The 23,478-nt window shown below is 41.2% G+C and overlaps 1 protein-coding gene across 1 annotated transcript in view; it reads right to left on the reverse strand.

The window, feature by feature from the left end:
• The window catches only part of KCND3 (potassium voltage-gated channel subfamily D member 3), a 422,047-nt gene that overhangs the window by 298,910 nt on the left and 99,659 nt on the right, over positions 1 to 23,478 (reverse strand).

Below are 23,478 nucleotides of genomic sequence, written 5' to 3' on the forward strand. Positions count from 1 at the left end.
AACGCTGCGAACCCTTGCAATGGATGATTCTGACGAACTCGATGACCTAGACGACGTCCATTCCCTTTCTCCTTCTCTCCCTCCCAGCACGTCTCCTCCCCCTTCCTATAGACCCCTTGCCCTTTGCCCTATCATGCGCACCTTGCTTCCTGGAATTCATTCCCCTCCTTTTGATGATACTCTGTATCCTGCGTCCTGTATGCACTTTACCCTTTTTTTCCTCCTTTGCCTCTCTATTCTTCATTGCTTGGATTGGATTTTGTGAATCCAAACCACCAGCCCCTGCAGCCTTTGCTCCAATTTCTGTTAGTCCCTTGATTACCCATCTGCCTCGCTCTTCTCCAACTTACACATTGCCTTCGGTCCGTCCTCAAATCCGGCGCTCTTCTCTGCCACCTGCTTGTGCACAGTGTGTCACTAAGGTACGAGAAGGCACAAAGGAAAGGGAAACCCTTGTGTATCAATCCTATCATTCTTGTACTGTCAAACCTATTACCTGTGCTTTTTATAACCTCACCTACTCTTACTGCCCCTCTTCTAAAAAATGTTTTAATCCAAAGCCCAGCCCCGTTCAGACTTGGATCCGTCTGCGCTCAGGAGGCATCTCAGGAAAAACCGTGATCCAGGAGGTTCGTTACTGGCCCGGTCGACCAGTCACGCTGACCGCTGATTTTTGCCAACACTCTTCATGGGGGCTGGGATGTGGTGACACGGCCCAGCAACACCGCGCCTACGCTAGGGACGACCTGTACGCCTGCCCAGAGCGCCAGCAGACCTCGTCTATAGGCACCACCTGCCGGGCCGGAGATGCCTACTGTACTCAATGGAATTGTGTCCAATGGGCCTCCAACTCAAACTGGGGCTATTCTAACACCGACCTTCGACTTCGCAGACTTCCAGTCCCCACCAACTGCCCCCTGAACAAATGTGCTCTCTTCAATATCACTATCAGTGACTGGCCTCAATTCCGCAAAAAATGGGCAGAGACCAAGAGAACCATGCATGTAACCATCGGGGTTCGCGCCTACGCCGGAGGCACCGACCCTGGAATTGTCCTCACCTTGCAAGAATATCAGTTCCGAGAAGCAGCACACACATATCATATGTCCTGTTATCAAGGGTTCTGGCAAGAAATGTCCAAGCCCTTTGAGATCCCGCAGTTAGCCCGCAACCTGTTTATTCAGCTTGCTGAGGTTATCGCTGGATCTTTGGATGTTACTAATTGTTTTGTCTGTGGGGGAACTGACATGGGTGATCAATGGCCCTGGCAAGCCTCTGCTTGGAACATGTCTACCTTTTATAATGCCACCAACAAACCACAACACGTTAACAACAGTGTATGGGAACTCAGGGACTTGCCAATATTTGAATTTTGCATTTTTCGCTGGCAGCTGAATTCCCCTTCTGTGGGCAATAGTCTATGTCAACGACAGTTAATCCTCAATATCTCTTTCCCTCCTACCACCCCGCACACTTTCTCCCATGGAACCACACTCCCTGGTGGGTGGCCTGACGAAGCCTTGGGAGCCCAACTGGGGTGGCCTAAGGGAATTCCATCCACCGTGAACATCAGTAGCAGTTACGCAGGCACTTGGCCCGCCCCCCCGGTCTTTATTGGATATGTGGCAGACGAGCATACTCTGCCTTGCCAGCTAAGTGGACTGGTTCTTGTGCCCTGGGTGATGTCAGGCCATCCTTCTTCTTGATCCCCCTGACTGATGGCCAGAGACTGTCCTACCCCTTGTATGCAAAAAGAACTCGTCGACAGGCCCCCTCCCTTCCAGACAGTGGGACCTTCAAGATTGGGGATTGGGGGGGGCAGTATGGGGGTGAGGACTGGCCCCCAGAACGTATCATTCAATATTATGGTCCTGCGGTTTGGGCAAATGATGGGATGTGGGGGTACCAGACCCCTATTTACATGCTTAATCGCATCATCCGTTTGCAGGCAGTGGTTGAGCTGCTAACCAGGGAGAATCGAGCCGCCTTGCTTGTTCTCTCTGCCACGCAGACAAAGCTCCGGAATGCTGTCTATCAAAACCGTCTGGCTCTTGACTATCTGTTGGCAGCAGAGGGCGGGGTCTGTGGGAAATTTAACCTGTCTGATTGTTGTCTGCAGATCGATGACAATGGAAAGGTCATAGAAAGCATAACCGACTGGATGATGAAATTGGCCCATGTCCCGGTTCAAAAGTGGACAGGAATAATGGATGAAGGAGGGTTTCTGGGTGGACTCTTCAGAAATTGGAAACAAGCTTTGCTTATGCTTGGTGTTGTATTGCTAGGTCTCATGATGTTACCATGTATTATACCTCTATTACGCTCTATGATTCAAAATGTTGTGGAAGCTTCTATGAGAAAACAAGCATTAAACTTGCAGGTGTTTGATCAAACGGACATTGAGGAGGGGGTCTCGAGCTCCTTAGATATCCCAGAGTTTCCCATGAAACTTCCACCGCAGTTTCTGGACAGTGACCCCGCCTAATAAAAAGGAAAGGAGGAGATGTTGCTACCCTATTACTCTGAGAATGCCTTTCCTTTCTTGCCTCCACTGTATTTTGCTGTTAGCAGGCCTTTGCTAGGCCGCATCTGGCAGCAAAACTTCTAGAGGATATGGCAGGTAGCTAGGTAGGACTTGCAAAGTCTGCACATCTAGCCACACAGGATGGATATAGCCGACCACAAAATGTTCTTGATACCTGTAGAATTTGCTTGTTTTGTACTTGCTTGGAAAACAGCTAAAGTAGGGCACACACGTGAAACTTAGGAAGCACGCAGTTATTAATTCTGTTATTGGTCTAGATGCATAATTTGTAACCAATGACATTTGCAAGGTTTGCAAACCTCATTTGCGTATGAAAGTTTATATATTCAGCTTTGCTACATAATAAAGTTGTCATTTCACCCAGAGAGATCTCGTGTCCTCAAGTTCTTTCTAGGATTGGCTTCGTGGGTGACCCCCCTTGATTGTTGTGCCCAGGTGCCGCCCTGGAGAAGCCGTTTCCTCCAGGGACGGACTGGTGAACAACACCTCTCAGACTGTGCAAACCTTTTATCATTTTTGTCTAAACAGGGGTACCAGCCGCAAACTGCCTTTATGTTATTGATTTATTTATTTAATTCAAGGATAATTACTAATCTTAGTACATCTCATATTTATTCATCATATTTATGATTCATACTGAGTTGCTTTAGTGCTGTCACTGGCTCATTTATTGTTATTATTAATAAGAGCCAGTTTGGTCTAATAATTAAGACATCAAACTAGAAAGCAGGAAGTGAGTTCTGGTCCCACCTAAGCCATGAATGCTTTGGGCCAATCCTTCTCAGCCCAACACACCCCAGAGGGGTGTTGTTGTGAGGAAGATAGGCAGAGAAAGGAGTATTAGTAGGTTTGCTGCCTTGAATTATTTGTAAAAGTAATAAAGGCAAGATTTAAAAATATATACAATTTCCAGTGGCACTGACTGGTTTTTATTTTTTACATAGCTACCAGAAGTGATGCTATGGATATGTATTTTAAAGCTGTTTAGGTAAGATATGTATGCAAATGCAAGCATTGAAATATCTCTGTGTCTACATAAATGACTACATGTAAAGAGGCAATCTAGAACAGGATGAAGCAATAGCCAGACTTGTTCAACTTGACAACTTCCAGAGGTATTTACTGCCTGCGAATGATAGAGACATCATGAATGGTTTGAAAGCAATTTTCAAATATTTTTAAGTATATATACTTTGTTTTTACAAAAAATAAAAATATTTAGGGTAGCTTACAAGAAACTGTAGAGTAGAAATGAAATCAAAATAAAAGCTGACACAAATGACTAGATGAAATTTTGTAATTTGAACAAGTATGAAATATATAGCCCAATGTAAGTGTGCCTTACACTGTACCTTAAAACTGTCTTCTCAGATAGAGTCAGATGAATATAAAGTTAACAAAGGATTCTGCAACCACCATCAAATGCCACTAAAATATTCGTAGCATCCATTAAATTCTCAATTTTCTGTTAGGCTGGAAAATTAAACATTTAATGAGGTTCAATCCTGTTTTCAGTTATTACTACCGAACTGTTATTCTTCTTTAGAATCTTTGGAATTTAGTAAATTGTGATTCAAATACAAATCAGATACACATGTTATTTCTGTGAGAGTTACATCCATGGTCACCTCATTCAATAAGCCTTTATTTAGCTTTACTACTTCACAGGATTGCCATGAATTGATAATGGGATAATAAACCTTATGTCTTTATAGCTTAAGGACTAAGTAACTCCATAGTTATGTACTGTAAGATCTTGAACTTGGATCTTGAAATCTGAGACCAGCACATAAGCACTACCTTGAGTGCAGTGCCATATTAGCACTATATGTAAAGGTAAAGACTTCAACAAGTAGAGTTCAACTCTTGAGGGCTTGATACATCCAATTAGTTTTCTTAAGAATAATACTGATTGACAAATTGCCCACCTACTGTACAATGTACCATAATGTATTAGGTAATTGTTCAGTGTGACATGTAAAACCAGAAGATTATATTAAATAATTGCTCAGGTAAATCTTTTAACAATAACCACTGGCATTTACCTATGCCTCTGATGAAGATAACTGTAATAATAGGTGCTTGTTAAAATAATATAAATTTATAATATAAATACATTATAATCTCCTCTTAAATAATGTTTCAGAAGAAATTCTGCCCAACACAGATACATGTCTAATTGTGCACTCCCTTGAAATGTCAGCCGTAACTATCTATATCACAATGAAACTTATGAATTTACAAGTCCATTTACATTTACTCCCATAAATAGGAAATTATGTGCTGCCTATACCAATGCTATCTATGATGTAGCCCAGGAGCAGCCTTCAGGATATGAGTCATGTCACAATGCATCACTGTATTGCCCCTGCAAGAAACTGACTAAGAAATTAGAACGTCAACATCCCAAATAAGAGTGGGAAAAGATATGTTGTATATCTATGATTAATGCCAATGAGATTTGCCTTTTACTTTTATCTTGCATGAATCTCTAAGACAATTTAAATTACAAGTCTTGCTTTCTTAGTAATTAAAGTCTCAAGGGGCTCATGCAGACTGGTAGTACACACATATGTCACAGTTGTATATGTGAAATTGTATTAGCATTTTTTCATTTTGAATTAAAATACTAATTCAGGAACAGTATGCTGCAAATATTTATGCATACTATTCCTATTTATAAAACCATGAACACAAATAGCATTGTAGCCATAGATATTTCTTACAAGTCACAATAATATGACAGTGATGACAAAGGTAACATGATGTCACTGCAAGAGCTGTGGTGGTACAGTGGTTTGAATGCAGTGTTGCTAACTCACTGCTCACTCCAGGAGTTCGATTCTGAGTGGCTCAAGATCGACTCATCCTTCCAAGGAGAGTAAAATGAGGACCCAGATTGTTGGGGGCAATATACTGACTCTGTAAACCACTTAGAGAGGGCTGGAAAGCACTGTGAAGTGGTATATAATTTTAAATGCTATTGCTATTGCATGATTGATGCAGATATGTAAGTTTCATGACACAGATCACATTCTTTAAAGGATGATTAGATTATATTTTAACCCAACCTTTGCTACTTTATAAATAACTCAAGTTGTTAATAATACATAATAGTCTTTCTTCCTCTTTTTCCTCACTACAACCCTGCAAGTTGCACTGAGCTGAGATTGAATGACTGGCTTAAAGTCACCCAGCTGGCTTTCATGCCTAAAGCAGGATCAGAACTCACAGTGTCCTGGTTTCTAGGCCAGCATCTTAACCACTACACCAAACTGGTTTCCCATGATGTTATAATGTACAGCTTATTATCATTCCCTTCCTTTCCCTCCTGAAATCACCAATAACTATAATATTACTGCTAATGCAGTCACCAATGATGATAATATGTACTGTACTGCCATAGCATTAGCAATCTCTCCCTTTTCCTCATAAAATTAATTAGAAGCAAAAAGCAGTAATAGTAGTCTATGCCAGGGCTGTCAAACTTATGGCCCGCAGTCCAGATGCATCACACACTGGCCATGCCCATGCCTGTTTAGCAAAGGGGAAAAAGTCCCAATATGTCATGTTACACCACCTTGGCAACATGAATTTGACATTCCTGGTCTATGCTATACTTTGTCTTTATCACCAAGATAAGTGTACCATAAGTCTACCTTACTGATCTAGTTGTTAAAAACTCATTTTGAAATCAGTGTTAGGTACAGACTGCATGTATTAAGTCAATTCAGCATTAAGTCCACTCATCAAAATAGCAGATGGAATTTGATTAAATTTCTATTTATTCATTTATTTGATTTGTCAATTGTTTACAAGGTCTAAGAATAAACATGAGTATGAATGAAATGGGTACAAATAAATTGGACAGTAGGACAGTTTATGCACACCCTTTACAGATGTAATTCTTTCAACTTGAAGCTATGATATTCTTTACAACCTCTGTATATCTTTCTCACATTTTTCTGTGTCCTCCTCTCCAACCAAAACTAAGAATCAATTTAATAGATTATAGTATCTTCCTATTACTCATCCTTTCATCACTATGGAAGTCTTCCAGATGTGATCATATGTTCATTATCATATTTTAAATTCTCAGTTTCACAGGATATAAATTACCCAGTAGGTAAATGGCAATCAGTGCAGATCCTTCAGTATTATCTCTCTACTTCATATCATTCAAAAACATTTGGCAAATACCTTGCAGTTTAAGTTAGCAATCTGTTGTGGCCCAGCAGGAGCCGTTGGAGCTGCCACCAGACTCCAACAGTGAGGGGCCCTATGAGTCGGCTCTGGAGGATGTGGAGGACCCTGGACAGGGGTCTGACTCCGAGCAGGGTGCAGAGAGGCTGGTTGGCCACCAGGAGACACCTGAGCCTTGGACCAGTGGGGAGGAGACAAGGGAGAGTGAGCCGGAAGCCAGTAGTGAGTTGTTCCTGGATGCAAGCCATCGAAGAGCTAATAGGCGTCAGGAACAATTACGCAATTACAGGAGGTGATTGCACTTAGCTGGTGGTCATTAGGCTCCTCTCCAGACTATAAAGAGCTACTTGTGCACACACCCCTCTTTGCAGAAGTCAACACAGAATCGAATGTCGGAGAACTTTGTATGAGCTTGGCAGGCTGGATTGATGCCAAGCCTTAGCTGTGTTTATTGTTGCCCAAGCTTGTTTGTGCTGGGCTGCTACCAAGGACTTGTTTGTCTGTTAATTAAATACAGTAATTCATCTCTGGCTCGGAGTGTGCTTTGGTGTGGAATGAGGGAGGGTCAGAACAGCAATCTAATGTCTATATCACATTGGCTCTAGACAGCAGTTGAAGCTAACAAGAATGACATATAGATCTGAGGTTTCATTAGTTTGTCTACTCTTAAGTTAAAAAAAAAGCTCTTGCAGGTGCATTTATGCATTGTACTAAATTTAATTAGACCTATTAGATTTAATTAGGCTTAGGATGTTGTGTAAAGCCAAACTGATAAATTTATAATTCAGTTAATTGTTGTGAACACAGAAAATGGGTCAAATCAACCATGAGTTTAGTCTTGTAATGTAAACAGATGCTATACAAAAATGCTACTCCATAAAAATCTCACGTGACTGGGTTATGTGTGAATCAGTATAAAATATTAGATTATATATCAAGAATCATATTTCAAAACAATCTAGGGTAAATCAATGCAGGAAGCCATTTATGCATACATGCCACTCATCTACTAAGATATCTATTATGCATTAAAGCCATGACTATGTCCAAAATCTATCATTAAGTACATTCTAAATATACTTTAAGTATTTTAGTCTAGACTGCAAACAGGTGCTACATTCAGCGTCCATTAAATTAATATGAAAGAAACTGCTGACATTCCATCCCAATCTCATCAGGCGATTGAAGGCATTTGCTTTGTTAACAATCAGCTCTATTAGCCCTTGTCATGGTTGCCCTTGAATTTTATCTAAAATTGCTGGGCTGGTTGTAGTTAGGTCTTCCCAGAAGCATGCTAGAACAGTAATAAATCATCTCTTAAATGCCAATGAGCATCATAAGAATCTTTTCTGATTGCTGCAAAATGAATAATGAATGTGAAAAAAAGACAAAGCACCAGGAAGTCAACTGCAACTGAGAATGACACTTCCTCTTCACTTAATAATGTCTTCAGTTTTGTGTTTATAATGAAAGTGGATAAATTTGTAGAACCATATATTATGTAAATTTTCTATCCAGAGTTCTGGGTTCCTCATTGTTAATATGAATAAATCAAAGTTTTACAGGCAGCCATATTGGCAGACAAAAGTCCAAAAAGAGAGCAACTTGTTTCACTAACAAGATCTAAAGGCTGTCTTATTAAATGAAAATATGTCAATTTCAAGGGAAGTGTCTATCTAACACATAATTTATATGATCTTATTTTATATGTTATTTTATGTTGATATTATCATTGGATCAAATAGTCTATGATATAAAAACTTCCTATGCTTATGGGTCTCAGTTAAAACAGCCTAATATTTTTGAGGCTAAGGGCTAGATCAGATCTGCATGATATTTTGGGAATATGCCAAGAGGCAAAGTGTGTGTACTCTTTTAAACCTTACGTATTCACTTTTGCACACTGACTTCACTTGTCTTAGCCCATCTCTCAACTGAACCATTTTCAAAATTATAGGATTAAATCCTAGTTTATGGGAAATGGGTAGCAACTAAAAAGGGAACCAAACCTGAATAAACATGTGCTAGTAAAGTTTCTGTGAATTGTTTCTGGTACTTTTCATATGAAAAGTAGATCATGTCTACTTCATAGATTTGCAAACTACAAAATGCTTTGTGTGAAGTGGATTTCTTCTTCAGTGCTAAACTGCAGGCTTTTAAATAATGAGGTTGTTTCGAATATGAGTCTGTAAATGTTGCACACCAAAGGTGCCATTCTCTTCCCCATCTTGACATTTGCATCTTGCAAGTGGCATTTGAGCACTGACATCAATGACTTGCCATGCTGAGAGGCTTGTCACTGACAAATATTGTTACAGGACGATGTCACCTTGAAGAAAAAAAGGCTCAACTCATGAGACAGAACATGAGTTGCTTTTCTTTGGAGAAGATAGTCAAATTATTAATCACAAGACACTGCTGAGACCTTATTATCAAAATGCATAAAATTATACTGAACACTCTGTTTACTTTCTCATTGAAAGTCTATTTGGACTTCAAAGAGAAAAGAATATTAGAAATGTATGTGTGTTACTGTTATATCAACAGTTAAACATCCTGATTTCTGGGGAAGAATGGTAGACTTTTTTTTTTTTAGACATTTTTATTAAGATTTATAGGCCGCCCTTCTCCCTGAGGGGACTCAGGGCGGCTTACAATCCCAGACTTAAGATACTTCTGGGTGTCTTATTATAATGGCCTTCAGAGACATTTTTGATTGTCTCTGAAGTTGCTTTGGAACCTTGAACCACTTATGTAATTTCTGTTCTGTGCTCTTAGCAATGGTCTGTTGCAGAAGAAACTGTTACAGAAAAAGAGTTGGGAGGAAAAATTGAAAGAGAATAACATGAACAAAATTGGGGGTCAGTAACCATTTGGATGGATTAAAGAGCAAGACTTTTGTGCAAAAAGAAATGACACAAAGTTGGTTTATTTGATCAAGATTAAAACTTGACATTTTTTTTAAATAGGTGGGTTTTTTTGAAAAATTGGGAAAAACATTTGTAGTGGATTTGCTACAATTGCCTACAATTAATATGTGATTAATTAATTAATATGGGCTTATGTTTCTTTACGTCTCCGAATGTAACATTTAACTTGGCTTTGTATTTAACTGTCCCTTTACTTAAAATAAGGGATGTTTGTGAACTTGCTCTCTTTAAAGAAAATACTTCTCTCTTGTTTTATTAAATATCAGTCTTTTGTTCATACTAGAATACTGAGACCACTTTAAGTATACTAAATGTTGATTTGCTTATAGTTAATAATTATGAAACGATAAGGTTTACATTTCTTACTATTATTATTTTAATATTATTTTAATGCTATTATTTCTTTATGTTATCATTTCTGTTTGCACTGTTTTCACTTGAATTGGAGAATATGTTTACTTATTGGATTTACCTATAGTTATCTACAGTTTATTTACAAGTTGAATTATGGAAGGGAGAGTTTTTATCTGCTAATCAAGAAGAAATGAATAGATAGTGAAATTGTTTGTATTTGTGATGGGGATTTCTTTACGCTTCTTTTTCCTTTTTCTTTCTCTTCTTTTAATTTTCTTGCGCTTTTTATTCCCTCCCATGTTTCTTTTAATTTTTAATTTGTATTACCTTTTATTATTGTAATTAAAAGTTATAATAAAATTACTTGTTTAAAAAAAGTTAAACAGTTCTGTTTTAGTCATGTTTTTCTCAGTCACAAGATAGCTAATGGTTTTTGCTTATCATTAAATAAGTAATGTAATGTAAATTAATGTAAATTTAGCCTTTGCTACTTTCTCTTATCGTCAAATTAAGATGTATTGATAATGATAATTCATCATCAACATTATTCTGTCATTTTTGATGAAGAACAGCTGTGACATTATGAAAGCTTTATACTATAATAAAGTAGAAGTAGTAAAAACCTGTGGAATCTATAATGAAATCATATTAGGTCTGAAATTACATACTGGAGAGAGAAAAAAAGAAAATGGTTAGGAAACAAGATGGTAACATTTAGGGCTGGAAAAGGATCCTTGGGTAAGAATTTTGATCATAATTAAGTGAAGGGCAAACTGCAGTGTATTGATGGAATTTTATTTATTTTTATTCATTCAGTCATTTATTTTTCACATTTCTGTACCATCCGTCTCCCCAAAGAGGGAATTTAAAAACATGAAAATAATGTTTATTATAAAATACTTAGAATGTTTGAGGATTTTGTTTTGTTTTAATTACTAATGCATCACTAAGAAGCTACTTTCTCATTTATTTTAACAGTTTCTCCCTCAATTCATTAATTTTACAAACTATATTTCATATTATTAATATTTCTTTTATTATTATATTTAATTTTACATTTATTTGTTCTTTTCAGCTATTTAAATGTCCTTTGCGTGCTGCTTTGGAATCTTGCATATACAATCAATATTATTTAATGTAATTGTCAATTTGAATGTTAACTTTATAAAAATTGTTGCTTTTGAATTTTAAAAGCAAAGAAATCTCTGAAGGAACTAAAGCCAATCTTGGAACTAATATAGGGTTCCTGTTTGTGTGTGTTCTATGCTTGTAACTATATATAATTATTTGTGTATTTCTTAGAAGAGGCATTATAATTGTCTCTTTTAATTTAAAATATTAGGTTACTGTGAAAGTAGTTGTTTATTTCTAATGAAAATGGAAATTTTTGAATCCTTTATTCACACTTCAGGGAATTTTATGTGCCCAAAACTGAAAGGTTTGGAGACCCTGGATTAGAACATTTATATCTACATTCTGCAGTGTTTAATTGTGAGTTTTGTCTAGTCAGGAATTGGGTTGGTTTTGGATTGGGGATATGCGTTTTCAGAAAGCTAATATTTTATGGTTTACTTTGAAATCTCTATCTCTTAACTTTGAATACCTCTCTACTTTTTCAGTCCTCTCAACAAGCTTTGTGGGTATGTTTACTCAGAGTTGGGTTCCTACCAGTTCAGACCGATTTGTCTGAACAGATAGTAACTTGGCGACCTGGGTCATTGGAACAGGCAGTGACCCAGGCCTGCCACGCCCTGAACCGGTTCTCTTAGCACTGCGATCTTGTTTTTGCCTTCTGCACATGCGCAGAGCAATTTTTGTTGCACTGAGCATGTGCGCAAAGCACACATGCATGAGGTGCATCCTTAAGTGAACCGGAGTAGCAGCAGCCGGAACCCATCCCTGTGTTCAGTATATATATATGAATAAAGGCCTTAGGAAGCCTGTGAAGTTAGGGAGCATAAAATGAAGTTAACTTCATTTTAACTTTTATAATTAATCTTTAAAATAGTCAGAAAATACTTTCAGTTCAGTGTTTAGTTGTCAGAACACTGAAACTCACTAACATTCTAGTGACATTCTAGCCACAATGTTATTTGTTTTATTTTTCTAATTTTGATAGAAATGGCAATGATCATGATGCTGCACACCAACAGACCATGATAACTGTTGGATTGAACTGACATTTGATACTCGGATCTCATATGGGACCATTACTATTTCTACTTTGCAACAGGGAAGAAATTAATTTGCTTAGCATTTTAATAGTTGCTAAATTAACACTTATTGAGCGAATACACAAACTGAAATAAGGTTACACTTTTATAGTTTTCTCAGTTTTGTAATGTAGATCTCCAGTCACAAGGTGTGCACAAAATTGCATTTATTAGGGCAAAGTGCCTAGAAAAATACAGATAGGAAAAATAATACATGAAAATATATTATCTAGGGGAAAATTAGTTGCAAAAGATGTACGCATAAATATGCAAGCAAATACAAATAAGCCTTCATTTGCTCTATTAAGACAGTTACCAAACCAATGTAGAAGTAGGATAAAATAAAGGTCGAGATAAAAGTCCACCTTCATAGGTAGGTAGACTCAGATGTCTTCTCCTGGCTGTTTACCATTTCTTCAATCAGCGGCATGCGTGAGAATGGGAATGGCCGCCGAGTTTCAATGCTCCGGCTATTGAGAAATAATAGCGATAGATTCCAGGCGACTAGGACCCCGAACATGACAACGGAGGGGTCCTTGCAAGAGATCAACATTCGGGCTTCCCGGGGAGGTAATTATTTGAGGAGGGGGCTGCCTTCGGGTGGCCCCTGGACGGTATTACCTCCCTCGGTGATTTTTTCGAACAGCTGGGCGGCGGCGGTGGCGGCGTTGCGCGAGCGGCGGTGGCTTCGGCCTCGCTGCCTTAGGAGGCTGCCCCGCTACCCTGGGAGGCTTGATTTGTGCCCTGAACAGAGGGTAGGGAACTGTATGGAAGTGCCTGTTTGGACTGGAGGACTGGCTCTCTACCCCCACCGCAACTTTGTTGCTCTGTACTGCGGCCCTGCTGATTGCTTCCTTTCCCCCTGGCACGGCATCCTTTTTGTGTTTTGCCGTTGCTTCCACTGGGCTCTGCAACGTTTTACTTATCATCTATCCACCTGGACTGTGATCCCAGGATTTCAACGACAGGCTCTTTGTTGTGTTGGGTATCATCTGTTGCTGCTGCTGCCTCAGGAGGGCCACGTTAGGCAAAACCGTCCACCGGACCATTCTGTATTGGACGCCATTGCTCCGAAAAGGCAGCGTATGTGGACCTCAGACTCCCCCCAGTGGCCATTACCGGCACTTCCTCCATCCTTTGGCTGGTCTCATCATTTTTACCATCTTTATCATCTTTACCGCCTCTTTAATTACCATCTACCCACCCCTCCTATAATTACATCTACAATTACATCTGTTGGGCTTCTTCACGTACGAACAAATTGTACCCATCTGGTTAATATTGCCCCTCGTCGTCCCAGGGAAACCATCCCAACTACCCAGACTCTGCCTTCACTGACATTATTGACAAACCGGACTTTAACATCTTTGACGATTTCTTTTAATCGCCTGGACTTTTGGGACCTTCCCAACTACGTAAGAAGGGAAGAAATGCTACCTCCCCTTCTATATATATTCTTTTATAAGATCTACGCACGCTGCGCAAATTTTTAAATGGTATGGTGAGTGCATGTGACTGTATGTGTGAACTGGATGATCCCACTTTTATTATTCCATGATTGTTGTATTTTTTATGTGTTTTTAATTATTACGTGGGGATTGCTTGAGTGTATAAATGAGTGTGCTTGATTCGGAGGACCTGCCGGGAATTGCGGGGGCTATGGGGGTGGTTGAGGGGACTAAAGACACGGGAGAGGGTCGGGGTATTGCGGTCGTAACAGGGAGGGGCAGATACGGCGGGGACTTTAGGGCAGGCCATTACCGGGGAAGGAGGGTTCGCTACATCACAGAGATCCCTCCTTCCGGCCCTAGGAGTCCCACTCCAAGACCAGATGGCGCAAGTAGTCAGGACCCTGGTCTCAGGCTGTTGTCGCTAAATGCCAGGTCTGTTGTACATAAAGCACCTCTCGTCCGGGACTTAATTTTAGACGAGAGGGCAGACCTGGCATGTATTACTGAGACCTGGCTGGGCCCAGAGGGAGGAGTCCCCCTTGTAGAACTGTGCCCAGAAGGATTTCAGGTGCTACATCAGCCGAGAGCCCAGGGAAGGGGTGGGGGTGTGGCCGTTGTTATCCGGGAGTCGTTAGTTCCTCGTAGGGTCCCTGCTCCGGAGATTGTCGGGTGTGAGTCCTTGCTGTTAAAGTTGGACCTCAAGGGTCAAGTGGGTTTGCTGCTAACGTACCTGCCTCCCAACAGCGTTGCAGCAGCCCTCCCCTCACTCCTCGAGTCGGTAGCCGAGCTGGCAATTGAGTTCCCTAGGTTGATGGTCCTGGGGGACTTTAATTTGCCGTCACTCGGTGAAAACTCTGATGGGGCGCAGGAGTTCATGGCTTCCATGACAGCCATGGGCTTGGCTCAAGTAATCCGAGGCCCAACCCATTCAGCGGGACACATGCTTGACCTCGTATTTCTCTCGGAGCAGTGGATGTGTGATCTTGGTCTGAGGGGGAGTGACATCATACCCCTGTTGTGGTCAGACCATTGCCTACTGAGGCTCGACTTCCGGAGGCCAAACCCCCACTGTAGGGAGGAGGAACCGACCAGGTGGTTCCGCCCCAGGCGTCTTATGGAGCCAGCAAGGTTCCAGACAGAGCTTGGGGTTATTCCTGACACTTTCGCCCACAGTCCGGCAGAGACTCTGGCTGCTGCGTGGCACTTGGCAGCGTCAGAGGCCCTCGACCGGATTGCGCCACTGCGGCCCCTCCGAGGCGGCGGATCCCGGAGACCCCCTTGGTTCACCGAGGAGCTCCGGGAGATGAAGCGCCGGAGGAGATGCCTAGAGCACCGTTGGAGGTCCGATAAGTCCGCTTCGAACCGAGCAATGGTAACCACCTGCACCAGGGAATATACTAGGGCACTTAGGGCAGCTAAAAGATCACACATAGCCTCCCTGGTCGCATCCGCTGAGTCCCGTCCAGCCGCCCTGTTTAGGATAACCCGCTCCCTATTGAACAAAAGGGAGACGGGGGAACCCTTGCAGGGCAGAGCTGAAGAATATGCCCAATTCTTAGCGGACAAAATTGCTCGGTTTCGGACGGACTTGGACTCCACACCTGCAGTTCCAGCCGAGGCACAGGGGGACCAAGTAGAACAGCTATGGGTTGAGTTTCAGGAGGTTACCCCCGGGGATGTGGACAAGGCCATGAGAGCTGTGAGTTCCTCCACCTGTGTCCTGGATCCGTGTCCCTCATGGCTGGTTTCTAACTGCAGTGAGGTGACACGAGGCTGGATCCAGGCGGTTGTAACCGCCTCCCTTCGGGAGGGGAACTTCCCCGCCGCACTGAAAGCGGCGGTGGTGAGACCCCTCCTGAAGAAACCATCCTTGGATCCATCTGTCCTTAACAACTATCGCCCGGTCTCCAACCTCCCCTTTCTGGGGAAGGTTGTTGAGAAGGTGGTGGCCTTCCAGCTCCAACGGTCCTTGGAGGAAGCAGACTATCTAGACCCCTTCCAGTCAGGCTTCAGACCCGGTTACAGCACGGAAACCGCTTTGGTCGCATTGATGGATGATCTTTGGAGAGCCAGAGATGAAGGACATCCCTCCATCCTGGTCCTCCTTGACCTCTCAGCGGCTTTCGATACCATCGACCATGGTATCCTTCTGCGACGACTGCGGGAGGTGGGAGTGGGGGGCACCGTGTTACGGTGGTTCTCCTCCTACCTCTCGGACAGGTCGCAGTCGGTGTTAGTGGGAGGGCAGAGATCGTCCCCAAGGCCCCTAAAATATGGGGTGCCGCAGGGTTCGGTCTTATCCCCCCTACTATTTAACATCTACATGAAACCGCTGGGAGAGATCATCCGTAGGCACGGGATCAGATACCATCAATATGCGGACGATACTCAATTGTATCTGTCCGCCCCGTGCCAAATCAATGAAGCGGTTGACGTGATGGACCGGGGGCTTGAAGCCGTCATGGACTGGATGAGGATTAACAAGCTTGTGCTCAACCCGGAAAAGACCGAGTGGCTGTTGTGTTTTCCTCCCAAAGATTTGGCCAATAATCCAACACTCAGGCTGGGGGGTCAAATTTTACACCCCTCAGAGAGGGTCCGCAACTTGGGAGTCCTCCTGGATCCACAGCTGTCATTCGACCATCATATAGCGGCTGTGACCAGGGGGGCATTCGCCCAGGTACGCCTGGTGCGCCAGTTGCGACCCTACCTGAACCGGGAGGCCCTCACAACAGTCACTCGGGCCCTTGTGACCTCTAGGCTGGAATACTGCAACGTGCTCTACATGGGGCTGCCCTTGAGGAGCGTCCGGCGACTTCAGCTAGTACAGAACGCAGCCGCGCGAGTGATTGCGGGTGCACCCCGATTCACCCGCATTACACCTATCCTCCGCGAGTTGCGCTGGCTACCTGTCGATCTCCGGATGCGCTTCAAGGTGCTATTGATCACCCATAAAGCCCTACATGGCAGTGGATCTGGATACTTGAGAGACCGCCTTCTGCCAATTACCTCCCTACGACCTATAAGATCCCATAGATTAGGCCTCCTCCGCATTCCATCGGCCAGCCAGTGTCGGCTGGCAACCACAAGGAGGAGGGCCTTCTCAGCAGTAGCCCCGACCCTTTGGAACGAGCTCCCCGTGGAGATTCGTACCCTCTCCACCGTCCAGGCCTTCCGCACTGCCTTGAAGAACTGGCTCGCCCGTCAGGCCTGGGGATAAGGATTTCTACCCCGCCCGAATGTTGTATGCATGTTGCTCATTATTTTATTATGTGTTGTTGTCTCAATGTTGTATTTCCCCTTTCCCTGGTTTTCTGTGAGCCGCCCTGAGTCCCCTCAGGGAAAAGGGCGGCCTACAAATGCAAATAAAACCTAAAAACCTATAAACCTTCTTCCATCTAAATGAAGAGATTAAAAGGGCATAGATCAAGACAAGACATGCCTGTTTCTACAAGAGGAAGTTATATATCCAGAAGCTCTTCAGCTCCCAAAGATCTCATTACAGAGACAGGATGGAAGATGAACTGTACCATCACTATAGTTAGGCACATAGTTCATTTTCCTTCTACTACTTTTAATAAAAGAAAAACTTTCAACAAAGGAAATAAATTCCAAGTATAAAGCCTGTTGACCTCACACTCATCTTCTGGATTCTCTAGAGTTTTCCCCAAAGTATAAAATACCAAATAAAGAAATATAACACATTAAAGAATGCCAAAAATGCCAGTTATCTATTTCTAACGTTCTGTAGAAATGTAGTAAATATGCCTATTCCTAGGTTTTGAAGTAAACAACAACCACAAAGACAGGAAACAAAGACAAGTGTATCAGTATATTTTAATGGTAGAACCATGAGGTTTCATCATTTTTAAGCTTTTCATTAATTTATCCAAGTACCATTAACACTTACATAGTTATATGAATGGTTAATGTTAGTCAGAAAGTGGGCAGCCACAATCTGAGCCAGCTGTAGCTTCCACATTGCCTTCAGAAATATCTAGCTGTAGCTTTCAGCAGCTTCTGGTCAGAAAGAATTGCAATTAATAGCTCATCTGGAGCTGGCTGAAGGTTGTCCTGCCCATGACCTTTACCTGCTGGTCTAGCAGGAGCCAGAAATCTAGAAGACTGTACATCTGCTTCAGGGGAAGTATAATTCTATCAGGAGTGATTGATGGCAAGTATGGACTGCATTACAGGTTTAGTCTACGCATTTCCCTCTGTTATTGTGCAGTATCCATGGATTGTTCCTAATTAACAAGCAGTTGTTGGGGCTTCTGTTCAGATTTATAAATTAAATGGAAATCTTTCTGAGCAGCTATTTTTAATCCTCGGTTTTGTTGCGCAAATTGCTATGGTCAAGTTAATCCCTCCTGAAAAGGAGACTGGTATTTTATTATGACTACATGATTAACTGAATTTTTAAAAATGCAAGATTTGTTTTTATATTTATATTTTCCTCTCAAAATGAATTTGGATATTTGGAACTTTTGTGGAAAACAGGAAGGTTGCAAGCTGTATTTCCTTCTTGGGTATCCCCCCCCCCACTTCTTTGAAATGGTTTACAGCTCTTCTCTGTAAACAGAGATACATCACAACTTGGCACTAGTGGTAGAAAAGCTTTTCAGAGTAGGGGCGGGGGTGGGTGGGTGACTTCATTCTCCTAACTAGAGCAACGAGAAGAAGGCAGGATGAAATTATAAGGTTAGCCACAAATTGTCTTTTTATTTAATTTCATATCTAATCTATTTCAAATGATATATTCTCTAGGAAAAAAGGCATAGAGAAAGAAAATGTCATGCATTTGCTCCTTGTCCATTTCATGAAAGGGATAGTTTTCAGGGAAATAAAGTTTGCATTGTGCAGATTTAGCAGACTATGCAATCTACTTCCAGCATGCAATGTAGGTATTAACACAGGAGTAATATACATGTACAGTACATATATACAGAGTCACACGAAATAGCTGACATACAATTACTGTAAGTTTGAAGCAGGAGGCCTTCAGCTTCCTATATGATGAATCAGGATTTGTGGATCAATGTAATGAATATCACATAGATTTATTTATATACATGAAAGCTTCTTTCAGGGGTATAGTTGCCATATACATTGGCATCTAGAAACAACCAGTTGTATTCATTCCAAAAAGTATATTCATGCTTTATCATTATGTTGCATGCTAGCCTCCTCTCAAGAATGCCAGAAGCATATACATTGGGTTATTGGCTGCTATATTTGCATAGCAATTCTGCAAGATTAAGTGTTTCATTGGACACTATGAGACACAGAATGTTGGACTAAATAGACCTTTACCTAATCCTTATAATGCTTATGAGGCCTGTGAAGGGCTTCATATGTGAAGACAAAAAAGTACAGATAGTCTTCAGTTCATTAAGATAATTACCAGTAATAGCAGGAACTTTATCACTGTGATACAGATATAAAATGCAACATCATGTGACAACACTGATTTATGACAGGAGTTCTGGAGTTCCAAGTTGCAGTTGTAAATCAAATCCAGGTTAAGTGTGATCCCTGGGCATTGCTAGTCTAGTGAAAAGAAGGACCAGGGGAGACATGATAGCAGTGTTCCAATATTTGAGGGGCTGCCACAGAGAGGAGGGGATCAAGCTGTTTTCCAAAGCACCTGAAGGCCAGACAAGGAGTAATGGATGGAAACTGAACAAGGAGAGATTCAACCTGGAAATAAGGAGAAATTTTCTGACAGTGAGAGCAATCAACCAATGGAACAGCTTGCCATCAGACGTTGTGGGAGCTTCATCACTGGAAGCTTTCAAGAAGAGACTGGACTACCATTTTCAGAAATGATGTAGGGTCTCCTGCTTTGGGAGGGGGTTGGACTAGATGACCTACAAGGTCCCTTCCAACTCTATTAATCTGTTATCCTGTGAGCACCAGTGATGGGTTGCCAATTTTTTTACTACCAGTTTGGTTGCGCTTGCGTGCACGTGAAGCTTCTGCACATGCGCAGAGCATCCAAGTGGAAGGGCAGAGCCTCCTGCTACTGCTACTACCGATTTGCCCTATCCAGGCCAAACCGGCAGCAACCCACTTTTGGTGAACACCATTTGTAACCTCCTGCCATCTCCCGCATTGACATTGGTTGTCAAAGCCGATAGTGAAAGTCAGAAATGGCAAACATGTAACTGCAGAACATTGTGACTATCATAATTGCAATCAATTTGCTAAGCATCCAGATTGGAATCAAATGGCCACATGGACACTGCAATGCTCATAACTTCAAGGAGAAATCATACATCTTGTTCAGAGTTGTTGTAACTTCAAATAATCACTGAACAAGTAATTGTTAACCAAGATTTTAATTGAGCATAGCTCTATTAAAAATTGTAGATTCTAACTATCATAAAGGGATTTTGAAGTGTTGGTGGTACTAGTGTAAAAATAAGAAAATGTATCAGGAATATGTATACTTCCAGCTAGTGAAAGTCAAGGGGTACATCTCTAGAGAAACCAGAATCGTTTCCAGAAATTTTTTTGACATACAGATGCAAAATCACACATTTCAGATCATTTAGCCTATTTCTTTGTATTCAAGACCTTATACCATGGCTAACCTTCTTGTCGCTGCGTGCCAAAAGCATGCGTGTGCATGTGCAGCAGTGCATGTGCACATGTGTGCCCATAATGCAATGCACGTGTGACACACCAATTCCTCCCATGCCCCCCACTCCTCACGCATGAGTGTGCAACCTCCTCTTTGCACCCTGCCCTGCGCATGGAGTGCTCCTCCTTCCCCCGTGCATGTGTCCGTGACCCCTGTGCTACCCCTGCCCCTGCACATGTGACCCCTCACATGTGTGCCTCACCCCATGTACATGTGTGCATGTCTCCCGCATGCCACACATCCCCACACATGTATGGCAGAGACCCAAAAACCAGCTGGCCGGTGGAAGGCATGAGCACATGTATGGTGGAGCTGAGCTGGGGTGACAGCTTGCATGCCCCCAGAGATGGCTCTGTGTGCCCCCTGTGGCATGCGTTCCATAGGTTCACCATCACAGCCCTATCCAAAAGATTGTCATGTTTAGTAGCTTGAATTCAGAAGTCTAACTAATCATTTAATATGATAAATGATGGTTGGATCACTAAGTATATGTGCTCAAGAACTATGCTTTCAAAAGCACTAGGCCTTTACAAAATGGGCCATCTTTTACCACATACAGTGTAGTCCAACAAAATTTATATTCTGACAAAATATGCCTGAATCATATTTATTAAAAAAAGAAAAGGTATTTCATTACTGAAATCTCTACAACTGAATACTTTAATTTTAACATCTAATTTATTTCTAAGTTCACTAGGGCAGGGATTTCTTAATTATCTTGCTAACAATCTGATGGCAGAGGAGGTGGCTAATTGTTTTTTATTTTTGATAATGGGAGAATGTACAGATGTTCTGAGCTAATAATGTTACTCACTTCTCAGCCTTTGGGAAACTATGACAATAATTAGGGGGAAAACATTTCTTTTGGAGAAACAAACAAACGTTCTGATCCAATGCTGTGAAGTACAATGCATTTACAGCATCCTCTGATGTCAAAGGAGCTGTAAGTAGGTTGATTTTCTTTGTCCTCCTATATCTTTGGGTCACATATTTAAAAGCCTAAAAAGGATAACATTTAGATTTGTGCATAAGAAGAAAACGTATATTCACTGGGGTGGCAACTTATTTGCCACTGTTTTTCTGAACATACATTCGAATTTTTTTAATGTCATTTTGGAGAATTTAAAAAAAAAATCTCATTCACTATACTGTTATTACATTTTGGTCATTATGCTCTAGCAGAAGCTAAAAATAGACTGTAATGATAGCTTTACTGGAGAAAAGAGAGGGAGAAGAAGAAAAGCATCTAAAAGAGTATCTATTCAGCAACAGTAAATTGTTGCTTTCAGAGCTCTTTAAAAAAAAATGAGTTAGAACCGAGACTGAAGATACAGAGTGAAAGGAAGAGAATGATTTAAGTACACAGATGCATCATAAAATAGAGAACATTATTAATAATGATGTACCAATCACCCATTTCCATTCCACAAGGAAGGACTGTTGCCTGCTAACCCTCCATATGTCAAGTGGGATCTTTTCCTTTAGAAGACATACTGAAAAAACAACCAATTATTTCTCCATGCTTTACATCCTTGCCTGAGCAGGGTATCATGCCATCAAAAATATTCCAATATTTCAATGACTGCACCCAATTAACATTGCAATTGATATAAGCCACACCAGTTAGATCTAGTGCTTTCCTTTGGGAAAACTAATACAATTCTGGGTTGTATAAATAGCGGCATAGAATCAAAATAATGAGAAGTATTAGTATCACTTTATAAAACTCTAGGAAGACCATACCTGGAATACTGCAACCAATTTTGGTCACCATACTACAAAGAAGATATTGAGGCTTTGGAAAAAAATTCAGAAAAGAGCAATTAAGATGACCAAAGGCCTAGAGACTAAAACCTATGAAGAATGGCTGCAGGATTTGGGTTTGGCTAGTCTAAAGAAATGAAGAATTAGGGGCAACATGATAGCAGTATTACAGTATTTGAGGGGCTGCCACAAAGAAGAAGGGATCAAATTATTCTACAAAGCATCAGAGGGTAGAACAAGAAACAATGGCTGGAAACTAACCAAAGAGAGAAGCAATCCGGAATTAAGGAGAAACTTCCTAACAGTGAGGCTAATTAACTAGGGGAACAGCTTGCCTTCAAAAGTTGTGGGTGCTCTGCTCCATCACTGGAGATTTTTAAGAAGAGGCTAGATATAGTCACTTATACTACTGAAATAGTATAGGTTCTAAGGCTTGAGCAGGGGGCTGTACTAGAAAACCTCCAAGGTCCCTTCCAGCTCCTGTTCTGTTCTATTCTATTCTATTCTATTCTATTCTATTCTGTTCTATTCTACTCTATTCCATTCCACTCCATTTCATTTCATTCCATTCTATTCTATTCCCATTCCATTCTATTCCAAATATCTATCAGAGGAGGCAGAAGGCAGAGTGAAAACTCACTCTAGGATTTAGGATTTAGGATTTTATTAGTATTTATAGGCCACCCTTTTCCCTGAGGGGACTCAGGGCGGCTTACATAAAATAAGGAAGGGAGGGTACAGACAATAGACACAAACAATACATAGAAGTAAAATAGTAAGCAACATTCATTCATTCATTCATTCATTCTCTAAACTTGCATGTGATCATAATGTAATTTGTGTCTTACTACAGCAAACCTATCTTTCACTGAACAAAATTTCTGTTCCAGGAAAGCAATTCCTTAAATTGTTCGATTATAGCGATCAGTCTTCTGCAATGTACCGTTGATCATACACATTTTTAAATAGCACATCTTTCAACCAAATTGCATCTCCTACTCATCTTATGACATCAAAATAATATAATGCTGAACATTACAGATAACTAATGACTACATATAGATACGTAAAGGCCTGTGTAGTGGAGAAATTAAAGTACTTAATCTTCAGGGCCAAAAGAGAAGCAAAGAAATATATTAAGAAATAATATAAATGGAAGGGTAGGGGGTGAAGTTCATAAGCTACCATGAGAAAAGTTCAAAAGATATCAGCAGTATAGTGAAGACAGACAGAGACAGATACTTGTAGAGTTGTTTAAACAGTTGGAATGTTCACATTCGCCTGAATTTCCCTTACAGTACTTTTGGTTCATACACGCAATTAGAACATAAGGTGTATCTGGAGAAATAGTGCATGTAACAAAAGCTGAAAT

The sequence above is a fragment of the Thamnophis elegans genome, chromosome 5 (assembly GCF_009769535.1).
Source record: "Thamnophis elegans isolate rThaEle1 chromosome 5, rThaEle1.pri, whole genome shotgun sequence".
NCBI classification, from domain to species: Eukaryota; Metazoa; Chordata; class Lepidosauria; order Squamata; family Colubridae; genus Thamnophis; species Thamnophis elegans.